This window comes from Phymastichus coffea, unplaced genomic scaffold, assembly GCF_024137745.1.
Source record: "Phymastichus coffea isolate CEN01 unplaced genomic scaffold, Cenicafe_Pcof_1.1 PCOF00181, whole genome shotgun sequence".
NCBI lineage: Eukaryota > Metazoa > Arthropoda > Insecta > Hymenoptera > Eulophidae > Phymastichus > Phymastichus coffea.
Window position 1 is genome coordinate 266,283 of NW_026706992.1, and position 9,558 is coordinate 275,840.

At 50.6% G+C, this 9,558-nt stretch overlaps 1 protein-coding gene across 2 annotated transcripts in view; it reads right to left on the reverse strand.

The window, feature by feature from the left end:
- LOC131673502 (carboxypeptidase N subunit 2-like) overlaps positions 1-8,050 on the reverse strand; it is a 66,599-nt gene extending 58,549 nt beyond the window's left edge. For both annotated transcript variants that reach the window (XM_058951523.1, XM_058951521.1), the window contains exon 1: positions 7,310-8,050. The gene's annotated coding sequence lies outside the window, so the exon portion shown is untranslated. The remainder of the gene's footprint in view (positions 1-7,309) is intronic.
- Between the last annotated feature and the right edge of the window lie 1,508 nt (positions 8,051-9,558).

Sequence of the window (9,558 nt, forward strand, 5' to 3'; positions counted from 1 at the left end):
GGCCGATTAATCGCCGCGCCCGCGAGTGTTAATAATGTAACAAAACGCTCGCTCGCCCGGACGGAGACGATCAATCGGCCAGCTTTTAGCTGCGTCTTTCCGGCGAATGGCCGCCCAATTAAGCCGATCGACCGGCGCGTAACAATCATAACTCGCGCGGCGCGCGACTTTCATCGTCGGCCGCGGCGAAACGGCCAGAGCCAATAATTGACAAACGAGATAATTGTATTAGCCTCGTAATTAACCGGAGACCCATGGGTACGAGCTAAATGTTTTCTTTTCTTTCTTTTTTTCTTCGCGATTTGACGAATGGTTATGCTGCCAACTCGTTAATAAACCGCCGCTGCGCGCGTCGGAAATAAATAGCGTCGGACGCGGAGAGAGTTTGAGATTTACGAGGGCTCGATCGGCCGAGAACGATGATTTAGAATAGGCGATTCGCGTGTGTCGTTATTTCGCGTGAGTGTGCGAGAGCGAGGTGATGGATCGCGCATAAAGAAAGAAAGACGAAGATCCAGGGATGATGAGTTATATGGGGCGAGTGCCTAATGAGCTGTGTAGCTCTCCTAAATGTTTGCTTTCTTCGATCTATAAGTGCGTGCGTGTGTGTGTGTCTGTGTGCGCAAGCGAGTGTGAATGGGAGGCAAATTGATTGTACTGAATTTTATTCGTGCCGCTGCACCATCACAAGATACGTAGGTGCCTCGTTTTTCTTTCCTTGTGCCTTTTATTGAACAACCTGAATAAAGAACGTTTCCCTCTTTATTTTCAGTACGTATGTGACGACACGTGCAGCGCATGCGAATGTAAAAGCACATACTCACATCTAAATAGTTCACAAAGAGAATCTGGATGTAACAAATTGCAAACACTCGCTTTCCATATTTCTGCAATTTTCCTTTTTTCTATATATTTTCTTTTGCTTCGCGTTGGGCCAATCAAGAGATTCGGAGCTCGTTAGTTTGTTAAGCAAAAATCAAAGCGTAATCAAAACTTGCCCAATCAATTTCCTAACTGTCGGCCAAGTGTAGCGAGGCGGAGGGCAAAAAAAACAGCGGCAGGCTCGTGGTCTGCGCGTCAAAGAGTAACGCGAATGGTAAACAAGATAAAACGGACTAAGAAGAAGAGGTCGAGAGAAAAAAAATAGAGATAGAGAAAGAGAGTCGTAAAAGATAAGTCTGCCGGACGAGAAGATTCAAAGCAGGGAGGAAAGTAAAAAAAGAGGGAGAGAAGTAGTAGAGCCCGCGGACTTACGAGTGCTAGGAAGTCTCGCCTTATAATGAACTCGGCACGCGGCGGAAAAAATTAATGGCGGAACTCCGGCTCCCTCTCTCTCTCTCTCTCTCTTGCTATGGGCGAAGAAGAGAGATAATGGAACGTCGGAATGAGAATGGGATAGTGAAGCATAACAGCCCCGACGTCGATCTCTTTCTCTCGCATAAAGGGAAAAAAAATCGCGCGCATCTCGCGCACAGCCTGGCGCGCGGCGTGGGTCCGTAACGTTGCGAAAATGACTGCGCGCGCTCGGAAATTCGCACGCAGGCGGCCGTGGGTTGGGTTCGTCGCGACGTCGGCTTTGATTCGGTTTCGTCGGGGCTTAATTGGGGAAAATGGGCGGAATTTGTCGCGTACGCGCGGCAAGCACGGGAGCAGCGATTTTCCGGACTCGAGGAGCCTTCGCAGGCACGCTTACCTTGCCGTATAACGCGCTGAATTCGGTTAACTGAGCCGCTCACCGAGCGGCCTCCGATTTACTCGTGAACCAAGCTCCCGCGCGCAAGCGAATTTATTTATTTGCACGGTGTTGTGCGACACCCATACATTGTATTGCATATATAACGGTCTGTTGGTGCTTTTTTTAATTTCTCGAAATGAGAAAACCCTCTCGATTTTTTACATATTTACAGGTAAAAGTATTTCGTTCGGAAAACCATTTCATATTTATCAAGATCTATCGCTCGAGGCGGCGACTATCGGCGTTTCATGAATAGTTTTTCTGTGCATGTCAAAAGTAAATTTTTGTCGTTTGGCGTGCGAAAAAAAAATCATTTGTTGGGCTCGCACACACCTACGGTCAAAGTAGATGCGTTACTTACACATATGAAACGAGAAAAAAATGTTTATTCAATCAACGTAAAAATCTAGGTAGGTGGGTGGTAGAGAGAGAGAGAGAGAGAGAGAGCGAGAAAAAAAGCGGCCGAGTATGCCCCACTGAACCGAAAAATATCGGCTGGCCGAGTAATCGATGTAGATATGGCTGAGCTCTCGCTCTGGCTTCACATGGAATTATTTGCAGGCTAAACGAGCGCGGTTTTCATCCGCGCACACAAGTGCATTGAGCCGCGCGGCGCGCCACCTCTCCCCATGTGTCTTTCTTCGTATCTGTTTCTCTCTGGTCCACTTGATATTTATATCCGAATAGATTAAACTTCAAGTCGGCTTTGCGACGTAGCGCACTCGTGGGCAGCTCGTTGCGCGGCGATTCATCTCCTCGCGAGGAGGAGAGGGAAGAAAGAAACCAAATAAACGAGCGAACGAGAGGTTGCGCCCCTTTGCAAGCACGCAGGGCGGAAATACATTCCGTTTAGTGCGTAATCGGCTGCGCTGCGGGTGGGGGGGGGGGGGGGGGCGCAAGAAGATTGTGTCCTCGTGTTGCTTGCCGCTGTAAGTGCCGCGCCGATCGAACTTTAAGCGCCTAGGAGGAAGCGGCTTCGCACTGCTCTGCCATAACTTTATTACAGGCATTGAGTGAGCAGCAAGGCGAATGCAGGCGCTGAGTATCGTCAATTTTTTATCTGTTCGCTCGACTGGGGCGCGAGCGACGCGGCAGGGGGCTTTATATGCAACTACTTATGCCGCCACGCTACCTGTTGTTTTTTTCTCTCTACTTTTAACTTGCCGTGGCGAGGAGAATGTTATTAGGTGCTCTGCCTCGCATTGTTTTATCCATAATAATTTAGAGCTTTTTACGACGCGCACTTCTGCTCGAGCGATAGTGCTGGCTCCGCGTCCGAGTTGGTTAGAAGCTCGGGCGCTGCCACGCCTCCAGATCTAACAATAAAAGTAAAATTAATGTCTCGGCAGCGGCTCCACCGATCGTGATACTTAAAAAAACTCGATATCGCCGCGCACTTCTCGTCCCGACTCTTCGCCATGTAGTCGTAAAAAAAAAGAGAGGAAAAAGCAAATCCCACATTTATAAAAAGGTTAACGAATTTACGCCAAGTTTCGACATCGAGGCGCGCGCGTGCAGCCGACGTATTTTCCAGGCCCTGATAAAATCAGTTTTACGCGACGACAGACTGCTGCTTCTGCCGCTCGCCACATCGACACGCGATAGAAAAACGAGGCGAGCGTCGCGCGGACGCTCCAGTCCAAGTCAATTCACGAGCGTTTAAGGCCCTTTTTCGGTAACCCGACACCATACCGGTAGTCCGACAACGGCGGCGGTGACGGTGACGGCGACGAGAGAGGGGAATAAATTGATAGAGCCACAGCGAGGTGTGTCTGCTGGCACGAGCGCGAAAGACTGAAAGTCGATGCCTCGCATGAATAATTTATCGCGGCGACGACGACGACGACGACGACGACGAGAGGTTCGCTGCGCGATCGTGTGCGCGTGGGACGTTTAATATCAGGCGCTACTACCATGCTCGATGCTCCTCTCGACTTTCCCTATATACGCGGGGGCCAATCTTTGCGCCGCGATCGCCGAACGAGCGTCGCTCTTGATCCCTCGGATCGGCGCGCGACCGATTTGGAGAAACGCGACAAAGAGAAGCCCTTTGGCGCTCGCGATTGTGTTGCGCCTTGTGCCTCCACTCCCCTGTCGAGAGGCGAATGCATTATCGCTCGACGATGATAATGTGCATATATAAATACTGACAGGCTAGGGTGCTACAAAAAGCTATCGCTCGGCCGTATCGCGCGGCCTATAGTTTTTGTTTGAAAATTTCGCGCGAGGATTACGCTGACAGATTTATTACCAAGTGAAATACATTTACGAGTGAGTGCGAGCTAAGTTGTTTATTATGAGGCCTAATTGTAGGGTAATCGAAGACGAATATCTTTCCGATTCGACATTTACATGCCGGCATGAATAATGTAAGCTGAGCGAGGCGAGCTGCAAAAATGCTAATTCCAAGTTGGCTTCAACAGCCTGTCATTATCGTTTGTAGACACATGTATAGCGAGTGTTTTAGTAATAATAGTAGTAATGATAAATAAAAGGGAGAGAAAGTGGTACTGCATAGTATGGGGAAAAAGTGCGAGTAAAAAAGGCCATTTTGATCGACAGCTTTCAAATGTAAATCCGTGGGCGCGCACCGTCGCGACCGCGCCAGCGGCAATAAACTTCTTTTCTCATTCAATATATAAAATGGAATAAATTGTCGCTCGCGGAAAAAGTTGAACGGCTGCGCGAAGATACCACCACCGCGCAGTCGAACAAAAGCGCGCGCGAGAAAAATAGAAAAAAAGGAGCGCGGAAACAACGAAGAAGAGCACAAGACTAAAAATAAATGGGGAAAAACGGAAGAGACAGCACTAATTGTAAAAACGTCTTATGAACTAGCGCGACGATGATTTTTTTAAAGCGCAATTAACCGGCGAACTTTCGTAATCACCAGACTCGGGAGTTATGCAAAAATCCCTTACGAGGAAGTGAGAGAGAGAGAAAATTGAGCTTTATCAAAGGACATCTTGTCTCTCTCTTTCTCTGTCTTAATTTCAGTGTGGTGTGCGTGGCAATAAATTAGTTGCGGAGCTAATGGCAAAAGCGCTGCGTAGCTTTATGGTTGCAGCCTCAAGAAGAGAGATGTAAATTTGTCGAGAGGGAAGAACACGCAAATGATTAGCGGTTCGTACGTTAAACGATACTTGAACATCATAAAAGCACTCGCTCACACGCGTACATACATTAAGTTCGGATCGGTATTCCGAAGTTTAACTGTTTGGATGAGTCTACCGAACCGAGGGAATGGCGCGAGTTCTTACGTTTAATTGTGGTGAAACGAGTTGAATCAAAGGCACTCAGCAGATAGGAAATCACTGCGGTGAGGTTGGTTTGTGCGCCAGGTCGACGGGGACAGGCAGGCAGGTTCGGTGTTGCTCGGTCGCACGACCGAGTCTTGAACGTTCTTCTCGCCGGTGCGAGTCTAATCTAGCGCGCGCGTTAACGTTTCACGCGTGGATTCGCGCGTTGCAGCGCATTTACGGGACCCGCGCGTTTTGCAAGTATTTAGGAGTCTCCAGAAGAGAGAAAGAGAGAGAGAGAGAGGATGGTCGGTTCGGAGCGCTTATCGCCCGTGCATGTATTTATGCGCGCACGTTTTAAAGTCGTTACTCCGTTGGCGCGGAAAAAGTGTGGAGCTCGGGCTTTTTTTATAACCCCTCCGTGCAGCTCTGTAATGGGCCGTTCAAGCGCGCGCTCTACGGGACTCTGATTCAGCCACGGCTTTTAACGCCGTTATTTATCCAACGAAAAGAAAAGCTCTGGCAGGCAGGTTTTATCTTGAAATCAAGTTCATTTGTGGGTAAGTGAGAGAGAGAGAGAGAGAGAGATATTTCACGCTCGACCGTGCCAGTGGCCACCTCAAAAGTGTGCATTACGATAAATTTTATTGCAGACGGGGCAGCAGCGGAGAAAAGCTCTTGCGCCGCACCGGCCGTGCCGCTCGTTACACGAGCAGCTCGCTATTAGTGTCATATATTTACGGCCGAGCGAACTCGGAGACTCTCTTGCTTACTATGCAAAAGTTATAACGTATATTTACTTTCGAAAGCGCGCATGTCGTTTTTCAATGATCGCTTCCAATGAAAATGATTTTCTTGCAGCGGCTGCACACTTGGCGCTCGTAAATTGCTTTAAACAAGCTAATCCGACCAGTACTATATCCACGCTAAATGTTGCATAAACGCTCTCGGCGGTAATTTCGTCGTCGCGCGCCAGAGAGGCAATATAATCGAGGCGACTTAGTTAACCGAGGAAAGAACCAGAAAAACCGAAGGAACTTGCTAATGGAAGCACTAAATCTCGCCCTGCTGAAATAAGTTTCGGTTTGCCGGCATCCTCGCTCGCTTGGCGCTGCTGGCTGCCGCGAGTCGTGTGAGTCATAGCCAATCTCGGCCAAAATTCATCACGGCGACTGCGCCCGCGACAAAAACAACGCCGAAAATCTCCCCCGCGTCCCGCAAATCATTCTTTTAAAAGGCCCGCGCGCGCCCATTGATTACGTATTCGATCCGCTCTCCGCGCGGAGACCGAGAAAAACGACCTCCGCCGGCGATCGTCATTGTCATTTTTTTTCTCAATGATGCATCGCGCGGCCGGTCTCTCTACCCGCGCCAGCCATGGGACACACGCCCACGCAGCTATACAAGTATCCAGCGCGGAGCACAAAAGAAATCCAAGAGCGCGCCTCGCGAATATTCGACGAGCCTGCCGCGCGATTTTCATCAATGACGCGCGTACTCGAGCCGCGCGCCGAACGCTTTGAAACACAATGCTACGTGTACGCGCGCGAGCGCCACGCGGATTTTCAGAGATAATTGCATTCTTCGAAAATTTCAATAAAGCCGAATAAATGCGAGCGCGGGCCAATGATTTTCTTTTTATCGCGGCAATTCACATATTCACCAAACGAGATCCACTTGTCATGTAAATTGTCAGTGATCAGCAGAGCAGATTCGTGTCAGGCAGCAGTAGCGCTGCCGGGCGCAGTTGTTGCGTTCGAGGGGGTGGGGGCCAAAGTTTTGGCCAAGTTTGCCTCCGAAAGTCAATGACACCGTTAGCGAAACGCCCCGAGTCAAGGCGAGAAAGAGGAGTTTCGTAGTTTGCGCGCGCGGGAAGAAAAGACGAAGTCCGCTCGGGGTGGTCGCGCGAAATTAATTCGTCGCCGAAAATCAAGCTCTGCGCTTGATCGAACGGAGTGCGTTTGGCGCGCTGCACGCAATCGCGCCGCCGGTCGTTTCAACGAGCGAGCGCGGCTGAAATGGGGAGCTGAGGTGCCGAGAAAAGCAGCAAACAAAAGAAACGGGGGCACATTAGAGCATAACCGAGCGCAGAAATCCGTGGTGAAATGTCAACGGCAGCAGCGCGAGCGGCGCGCCAGATGAGAGTCGCACGGCACATAAGCGGCTCTCATACATAAACATGATAAATCGCGCTTGGCTGCTGGATGGACGGGGAGGCTCCGAATCCTCGGTGTCGCGCATATTGCCCGCAGCACGCGCGTGCCCACATAATAATCTGCATGTCGGGGAAGAGTTGCGCTTATATATATGTGTGTGCGTGCGTGTGTATACTCACAGCGTAGCGTTGCTAGATGGGCAAACTCGACGGTCTGCTGTGCTGCCTTTTGATCTTTCACACGCTCGGCTGGATGCACAACAACGCAGCGGAATTCCACACTGTTTTCGCCCCAGCCGTCTCATATGATGCGGCCACTTTTCATTCTCACAAGAGTGCGACGCGCACGCTGCCCACCTGCCGCTATATTAGAGGTCGTTTCACGCGCCGCTTCGAAATCCTAGGCGCGCATCGCACCGCGCGACCGACTGAAGCACTGCACGCGGGAGAGCGAGCCTCGGTAGACGACACAGCAAGGGAGCTGGAGTGGGGGTACGGAGAAAGCAATAGAGAGAGAGAGAGAGAGAGAGAGAGAGAGAGAGAGAGAGGGATATTCAAGGTAAGGGACGGACCGAGAGGAAAGGTGCTCGCGCACGGGGGAGGTGCACCTATACTTTTCTCCAAAGGGGGATTTAGTCGTTGGGATTTTCAGCTTTAAAAAGTCAAAAAGCCGAGGACAACGAGGTATATAAAGCAGAGAAAGAGAGAGAAAGAGAGAGAGAGAGAGAGAGAGAGAGGGAAAAGGGGGAAGAGAAGGAGGCCGACACAGAGGAATCCGGACCTACATGTCGCTCGCAGCCAATATCCTCGATTGACAAATGCGAAAGCGAAACGCGCTTGTGTCGAGCGGACGCGCGCCAGTGACAATGGGCGAACGAAGCTGCGCCGAGCGTCGATTCGGAGCGAGGCGCAGTCGGAGAGGCTCCGCCGAGCACTGACTGACTGCTACGCCTGCCCGTGCTCCGACTCTGCTTCTCGAGTCTGCGCCGCCGTTGCGCGCGCGCCAGAGCCCGCGAAACCCCCGTCCGCGCGCTCACCGTTATAGTCGCTCTTTTACCTACGTTACGAGGAAGGGACCCATCTCTCGTCCGCGTATATCGATGGACAGATGGCCGCCTGGCTGGCTGACTAACGACGACTCTTCCCCGAATCTTTCGCCTTTTTAAATTGATGAATCGGCGAAGGCTGCGTTAGCGTGCCGACGTGCATTGTCATGTTCGACGGCTAATTATGAGCCTCGCGCAGCACAATATCTGCCGTAGCCACTTTGTGCCGGTGTAATGGACGTAGCTACGAAGCAGATTATGAAGATTAATCGAACGGCTCCGGCTGCACGGACGCGCCGCCGGCTGCAGCAGCGGCGTTACGCTACTCAAATATTGAACGTATGCTCGAGTTTCGTACTCTTATGCCCGTCGGAAGAGAGATCCACGGCTCGTTCATTACCGTTCCGTCGATCTCGCTACGTCTCGCAATCGACAGCCTTTTACAGCGGTCTTATTTTTGCCGTTCCGAGCTTTTATTAACTAAGCAACGCTCGCGGCTCTCGACAAACTGTACACACTCGAAGGACGCGTGCTGGACAGCGAAATGTCATGCCGCGGTTTCGGCTCAATATCCGCCGATAGAAAAGCACGGACGGGCCAGTATCGATTGCCGTGACCGTTATTCTTTCTCTCGCTCGGATGTACGCGCAGGAGTCGAACGAGCGGGAAATTTAAAGAGCACAGTTCCCACGCGCGATCGAGGTGTGTTAAGGCGGAATTAATCGTGTTGCTGCGCTAAGCATATACGTGTACGCAGTGCATGTTAGCGAAGCAAAGGAAGAAACAAATGTGAGCCTACAAACTCGAAAACGCTATGCGAAGGGGTCAAGTGCTTTGGTAAATATTGGCCCGCTGCGGTTCTTCAAGCAGCGCGAAGCCTCTTCAAACGTTCAAATTTACATATAAGAAAACTACACACGCGCAGGCGTGCCTCTGTCGTGTATGTTCTTACATCAATGCGGACGTGTAGGCGAAAATTCGGCGGCACGATTTACACGCTCTTCTGCCGGTCGTATTCGCGATAGACGTTGAAAACTGAAATCCACAAATAAGCTTCGCCGTGTTTGCGTACGATAGTTCCTGCGGATCGAGGCTGCCGAAGAAGGCGTATTCGCAACAAGACCGTTATCAACGACGAAAAAAATCAACAATCTTTGAAACTGCGCGATCCCGTCGGGAAACAAGCTCACGCGCGGTATATTAGCCAAGTCGAAAAAGGTACTCGCGCCGCGGGATGTATATGCACGCGTGGTAGCGTCGCGAAAGTAAAGTTTAATAACGCGCTGTGGCCACGAGGGCTATTGTGTGCTCGAAAAAAAAAAAAAAATAGAAAATAAAAAAATTGAAAGGAAAACGAGAACTCGTACTTTCACTTTGGGCTTT